Below are 7887 nucleotides of genomic sequence, written 5' to 3'. Positions count from 1 at the left end.
ATCGTTTAGGTAGAGCTTGGAGAGTGAAGTTCATCAAGTAAATGCTTTGTCTCTGTAAATTAAAATGTCTTCCACTTGTATATACTCTGTATGAGTGCGCAGAATAGATATTTGTAGGGAACTCATTAGGGGTTAGTTGTGTCAATAGTCTTCTTGCGGGTCCCATGACAGTTGCTTTGCCAGCCGACGTTAACTCCTGTCTCTTGTTTTAGAGTAGGATGGGCCGATTCTCCAGGAATTACATTTGAATCTTCAGATGCTCTCTTGAGATCCTGGGTGAAGAATCATTGAGACATTATAAGCAGTGATGTAGTTTTATTCCTACTTGATTTGAACCCTTATGTGTTAAAAAAAAAACCTTTCAGAGTTGGGGTACTAAAAGCCTACCTGATTGAGAGAAGGGGGTTCAAATCAGGGAGCCTGAAAAATCGCCAAACTACGGTTGACAACCTCGACAGGAGTCTTTGTAATAGTAATGCTTTGCAATTGAGTGCTTTTCCTCTGAGAGTTAACTCTTAAATGTTGCCTGATGCTTCCTGAGGCTCCTCTTTACTGCCTGGACTCATTTGATTTAATGTTATGAAAACAGGCGACAGAAGTTAATCCCATTGGTGGAAAACTGAGAGGAATATCAAAATAAAGAGCACTGAGAGGCAACACAGCCCAGGCCTCAGGACTGATGGATAAGTCCAGGATGTGTTGACTAACTAGCATGGACAATGAACAGAGATGACAAGGAAAAAAATGGTTTAGGAAACCGCTGTAACCCCCTAAAATAGTGAATGTAGATTGGCAAAAGGTTAATTTAGGAGAGACTGCCTTTAGAAATGACAACAGCAGCAAAATAGGTCTTGAGAGTCTTTTTTAAGCAGGTCCTTCTGATTTGATGCAGGAATGTAGGAGATAGGATGGAAGTGGGTGGTGACTGTAATTGAAGGGGCTGTGCACGCACTGCAGAATCTTAAGCTAAAGTCCTTTTTGAATTTTTTGTGTTCTTTGAACTATATCTAGCCCCATTGCATCAGCATCCCACACCACCCTGACCTGACCGAGTCACACCTGCTCATGATGCTTTTGTACAGAGGTTACTTGTAGAATTTGAGGGTCTGTTTCTCACATTGTGATGTAAAGGTTATATCAGTGCTTTGAATTTCTTTTATACTACATTATAAATGTTTGTATTAGAAGTACTGTTGCATTAACAAGGCATCTGTTCAGCCTTAAATTGCTTTTGAATTGTTGACTGATACCAATGGCACAGCATAGTGCTTAGTTATGGCCCATGCTCACTGAGGATTGGCTGCTATTGGCAGGTCTACCACCATTGGATCTACCAGGATACTCCATGATATTCAGCAGTATTAAGGAAACTAAAATGGGGCTGATGACCACCAACAGTGTGCACGTTGGACTTTGCTGTTGATATCCCTCAGTTATTTTTAACAGAAGTGCTGATTGATCTTAAATCACCAAATTAACATCTTCACTAAACATACCAGAGAAAGCCATTTGCTAAGAGTAGTGCTAAAGTTCAAATGCAAACAGTGGCATTTTTTTTGGTAATGTACACTGTTTAACTGAGTATGGATAGTCAAACCCTGTTGAACATGTTAATGATCTGCTCTTGAAAGGATTCTCATCACTCATCTGGAAGAGAAAGTATTTAATAAAAGTGAATCTTCAGTAAATCTTAAAACTTAGGAGTTACATGTCTTTAAAGTAATGGATCTATTATTCCATCAAACCAGTATACAATTTAATGTCTAGCTCAGAGAGCAGATTTTAATCTTGGCTACATGGAATGTCACAGCCAGTAGTGATCCCACTTTGCTCTGGAGGAAGGTTTGAAGAAATTAACTGCCATGAAGCTCTTGGGAAACCAGTGTGGGAGCCTTTGTAGGGAATTGGATCCAGTGACAGAAATTCCATTGGCTGAGAGCTCACCATTGCCTGCAGCGCTACCGGGATTGGTGGCCACTGCTGGTAATGCAGCTAGGGAGAATCCTGGAATCATGAAGAGACCCAGACCACAGCTGATTGAGGAGTGTCACAGGGTCACGGCTGTTGACTGGAAAGAAAGGGCAAGATATTGGGCTTTCAGCAGGTCACTTCCTTCCATCCCTCAGCCTGCTCCCACCCCTCAGCCCTCCTCGACCCCTCAGCCCACACCCACCCCTCAGCCTGCTACCAACCCTCAGCCCACTCCCACCCCTCAGCCCGCTCTCACCCCTCAGCCCTCCTTCACTCCTCAGCCTTCCTCCACCCCTCAGCCCTCAGCCCACTCCCAAACCTCAGCCCACTCCCATCCCTCAGCACTCCTCGACCCTTCAGCCCACTCCCACCCTTCAGCCCACTCCACCCCTCAGCCCGCTCTCACCCCTCAGCCCACTCCCACCCCTCAGCCCGTTGTCACCCCTCAGCCCGCTCCCACCCCTCAGCCCACTGCCACCTCTCAGCCCGCTGTCACCCCTCAGCCCGCTCCCATCCCTCAGCCCGCTCTCACCCCTCAGCCCACTCCCACCCCTCAGCCCGCTCTCACCCCTCAGCCCTCCTCGACCCCTCAGCCCACTCTCACCCGTCAGCCACTTTCATCCCTCAGCCCACTCTCAACCCTCAGCTCACTCTCACCCTCAGCCCAGCCCGCTCCCACCCCTCAGCCCGCTCTCACCCCACAGCCCACTCCCACCCCTCAGCCCGCTCTCACCCCTCAGCCCGCTCCCATCCCTCAGCCCACTCCCACCCCTCAGCCCACTCTCACCCCTCAGCCCGCTCCCACCCCTCAGCCCGCTCTCACCCCTCAGCCCGCTCTCACCCCTCAGCCCGCTCCCATCCCTCAGCCCACTCCCACCCCTCAGCCCGCTCTCACCCCTCAGCCCACTCCCATCCCTCAGCCCGCTCTCACCCCTCAGCCCACTCCCACCCCTCAGCCCACTCCCACCCCTCAGCCCGCTCTCACCCCTCAGCCCTCCTCGACCCCTCAGCCCACTCTCACCCGTCAGCCACTTTCATCCCTCAGCCCACTCTCAACCCTCAGCTCACTCTCACCCTCAGCCCAGCCCGCTCCCACCCCTCAGCCCGCTCTCACCCCACAGCCCACTCCCACCCCTCAGCCCACTCTCACCCCTCAGCCAACTCCCACCCCTCAGCCCACTCCCACCCCTCAGCCCACTCTCACCCCTCAGCCCACTCCCACCCCTCAGCCCGCTCTCACCCCTCAGCCCACTCTCACCCTTCAGCCCGCTCCCACCCCTCAGCCTGCTCCCACCCCTCAGCCCACTCCCACCCCTCAGCCCACTCGAACTCCTCAGCCCGCTCTCACCCCTCAGCCCGCTCCCATCCCTCAGCCCACTCACACCAATCAGTCCACTCTCACCCCTCAGCCCACTCCCACCTCTCAGCTATCTTCCACCCCACAGTTCCCTCCCATCCTCAGTTCACTTCCACATCCCCCTACCACATCCCTTGAGCTGAACTTCGAATGAGGGAACTCCAACCCAGATGTGTCATAAGGTAACCTATGCACTTGGTGACTCCCTGCTCACTGATGATTGCATATCAGCAGCCCTGAGGTAAGATCCTTCGGTTGCCATGGATTGTCCCACCAGCCTACACCAACCCTACATGCTGCGCCTCCCCCCCCAACCTGTCTTTCAACTTGTTCCTAGTCGGAGGGGTGTTTAATCCGACTCCTCTTGTGTCTGCAGTATTTCCAGGGGATTGTGCCACTCATCCTCGTGCTGATTTTATGCATTTTTCTTTTCTTTTTGATGTTTTCCCTGCCCTTCCTCCTCTGTCCTCTGCCAGCAGAGTCTTGCTGGAGTCCAGTTCCATGACATTAACTGCCCCTTTGCTACCTCAATCCCAGTGCTTACTATTCATACAGGTGTCTCAATTGTAATGGTTGACAAAATCAACAAGTTTAAAGTGCCCCACTTTACTGATGTATGACACATCTGTCAATGCTGTTGACCTGACTGCCTTAGGAATATGGTGAAGAGCAAGAAGCAAACTTGAACTCCATGCTGATGAGGAATAATCTCACAATAATTATATGTTCAGGCATGAAACTCAGATAAAAGCACCGCCCATTGTCTCACTCCTGTGCATCATACGTAGCAGCTTTTAAAGTTCATATGTTTTTATAAAATTGACACAATTCCAGCGATCTCTGAAGGTTTCATAATTTCTCCGTAAATCTGCATGGAATTCACTGTTCTTGCTTGTGATCTGAGTGTGCGTGTTGTATGCACGATCATCAATAGCAGGTCAAAAGGAAGAAAAGCATCAGTGATTAACACAAAGAAATGCATTGCAGTAGAGTTTGGATCCTGAAATTATATTTTTATGTACAGTTTTAAGGCTGCTTTTCAGGGTTTCTGGGAAGTTTTGCTGTTGATGCTGTATGAGACAGCAGTGTAATTCGTAAAATGCAGTTGTATTAAAAGTGAAGAGAGATATTTTGTGAAGATTGTGAGTGAATCAATCTGTGTGATTGCTGTGTCTTTTGCACTGTTCCTCTTGGGCTGGCTCCACCTTCAGAGAATGGTTCAGATTCTGGAGACATTACTGAGGCATGTGTGAGACTGTCAGGGAAAAAAATATGCTGATGAACTGTAGTTCAGCACTCTCTGGTGCTCAGGTCATGTGCTCAGGTCCCCCAGCAGCAAGTTGAGGTGATAGTCAAAGGATTTGATGGGGATGTCCTTCAACTGAGATAATACCCCAAGATCCTGCCAGGTTGTTACAAGTTCCTCTGTTGCCAATCAAAAGAAAGCAAGTAATTTCAGCCAATGATCTGGAAAATACTTGTTTTTCAACCAACTTCATTACAGCCATTTATTGTGCGGTTTGTGGGATCCGCACCATTTGTCTCTCATGTTCACCTAGAAAACACCAGATCAAAAATTATTCACCGGCTACGAGGGTCTTAACTGGACCCTAGTGTGAGAGAGGGGATTTTAGCCCCCACAAAAACCTTGAGTCCATCCCCAGCTCAGTACAGAATGCAGGAAACATGCCAGGAACAGCATCAGGCATGCCTAAACATGAGGAGTCAACCTGGTGATGTTCCAAAACAGGGCTCCAATATCTAACAGTGAAAGAAGCATGGAACAGAGAGAGCTGAGCAACTATAAATAACTGGTTCAAAGCTCTGCAGTCCTGCCACTTTTAGTCATGAAAGGTGGTGGACAATTCAACAACTAACTCACAATTCTCCGATCTTCAAAAATGGGGGAGCCTAATATATCATGATGAAAGATCTAAGACACTTATTCCCATCTTCAGCCAGGAGGGAAAAGTAGATGATCCACCTTGGCTTTCTCCTGAGACTCTCAGCGTCAGAGATACTAGATTAGATTAGATTAGATTACTTACAGTGTGGAAACAGGCCCTTCGGCCCAACAAGTCCACACCGCCCCGCCGAACCCCTTACCTAACACTACGGGCAATTTAGCATGGCCAATTCACCTGGCCTGCACGAGGAAACCCATGCAGACACGGGGAGAATGTGCAAACTCAACACAGTCAGTCGCCTGAGGCGGGAATTGAACCCGGGTCTCTGGCGCAGTGAGGCAGCAGTGCTAACCACTGTGCCACCGTGCCGCCCATGATCTTTAATCTTTAATGATTAATCTTTAGCCAAGTTGATTTGTTTCACATGGCATCGATAAATGGTTGAAAGCACTAGAAACTGTAAAGACTATGAGTCCTGATAACATTTCAACAATAGGATTGAAGATGTATGTTTCAAAATTAGTGATGCCCCTTAGCCTAGCTGTTCCAATATAACTCCAGTGATGGCATCCACCCAGCAGTGTGCAATATTGCTCATGTACATTCACAAAAATGCAGGACATATTCAATTGACTGATTACTGTCCTATCAGCCCTCTCTCAGTGACCTCAGGCAGGTGTCGTCGACAATGTTACCAAGGGACATATATATACACCTTACTGCCTGGTACAGACAATGTTTGGATTTCCTCACACCATTTTAAGATGCATTCAGATGAATACTTAAAACACAACAGTGTACAATGTTATGGACCTGGTGTTGGGAAATGCAATGGGGAGATCATCATGATCAGCAGCAGTCTCTTGCAGACAAAGATGACTCTCTTCCACTCTCAGCGTGAGTCCATAGGGAGTTGTAGAGACCAAACACCTACTGCAGGCTGTGGGGCAGGTGGTGGTCATGGGAAGGGGCGGGTCGGCCACTGGGGCAACTCCTTTTGCTGTTTTCGCCCAGACTCTATTTTTTCCCACTGGCAAGTCTCGAGGTGCTCGATGCCTTCCCAGATGATCCTCCTCCAATTTGATGGTCTTGGCCAGTGATTCCCAGGTGTCTGTGGGAATGCAGCACTTCATCAGTGAGGCCTTGAAGGTATCACTGAAGCCTTTCCTCTGTCCATATGGTGTTCGCCTGCCATTTTGAAGGTGGAAGTAGAGCACTTCGAGCAGCAGTCACATGGGTGATGTGGCCAGCCTATTTTAGCCAATCAAGCTTGGTCAGTGCCTCAATGCTGGGGTTCTTAGCCTGCTTGAGGATGCTGCTGTTGGTGTGTCTTCATTCCCAATGGATTTGCAGGATCTTGCGCAGGCAGTCTTGAGGTGTCTGCTATAGACAGTCCATGCACAGATACGTTGGACTGAAGAGCCTTTTACTTTGCTGTAAAACTGTACAGTCAGCTCCTGACCAAACGTCAGCCTTAGTTCAAACATAGGTCATAACGTTGCCAACTCAGGGACTGAGTGTGTGATTGCACATGACATCAAGGCAGCATTCAACCACATGTGAAAAGTGGAACCCTGGCAAAACAAACCAATGGGGATCAGGGCAAATCTTTCTGTTTTGTCTGTGGTAAGAATTAATTACTGCAAATGCTGGAATTTGTATTGAAAACAAAAAATGCTGGCGATCACAGTGGGTCAGGCAGCAAGCACCGAGAGAGATCTGCCTAAGAGTCATTTAGATCAAAACTTTAGCCTGCTCTCTCTCCATGGATGCTGCTTGACCAGCTGTGATTTCCAAGATGACTGTGGTTGTTGGAGGTTAACTATCTCAGTTCTTAGAGCAATACCTGAGGTTCTACCATCTTCAGCTTCTCCGTCTTCACCTTCCCTCCATCATAAGGTCAAAGGTGAAGATGTTTGCTGATGATTGCACAACATTCAGAACCAGTCACATCTCCTTCGATACGGAAGTAGGCCTTTTTTTTCAAATGCAGCAAGTCCTGGACACAATTCAAGCTTTGACTGGTAAGTAACACCAGAGCTAAGCAATAACTGTCTCCAAAAACAGAGAATCTAACCATCGCCCCTTGTCACTCAATAGTATTACCATTGCTGAATCCCTCACTGACATCTTGAGGATTTACTTGAGCTGGACAAGCCATAAAGACGAAAAATTCTGCAGCAACTAAATAACTTTGCATCTCACTGGTACTTGCCCACCGTCTACAAGGCGCAAGTCAGGAATTTGATAGAAAACTCCCTACATGCAGGTCCAACAGCATTCAAGAAACTCAAAACACCATTCAGGGCAAAGCAGCCCACTGATCAATGTTTCCACCAGCACGATGGCAGCAGTGTGGATCATGTACAGAAAGCACTATAGCAACTCACCAAGGCTCTTTCAACAGCAAACTCAAGACCTTGGCCACCTAGAGAAGGGCAGCAGACAATCCCAAACCTCTGTTCCCATGTTGGAAAGATCAGTTTAATGTACAAGGCCTTCTACAACCTAGAGTTTTCACATGGACACATAGATTCATATATAAGCTACGTATATAAAACATCAGGGTCCTTTCTTTGCATTCTGACAATTCTTTGGCATACACTAGAGCTGCTTCAACTCAAAATAGGCAGCATTCTCTGGTTCAACACT

The sequence above is a fragment of the Chiloscyllium punctatum genome, chromosome 42 (genome assembly GCF_047496795.1).
Source record: "Chiloscyllium punctatum isolate Juve2018m chromosome 42, sChiPun1.3, whole genome shotgun sequence".
NCBI lineage: Eukaryota > Metazoa > Chordata > Chondrichthyes > Orectolobiformes > Hemiscylliidae > Chiloscyllium > Chiloscyllium punctatum.
The sequence above is the reverse complement of the archived record's forward strand: the minus strand, read 5'-3'. Positions refer to the sequence as shown.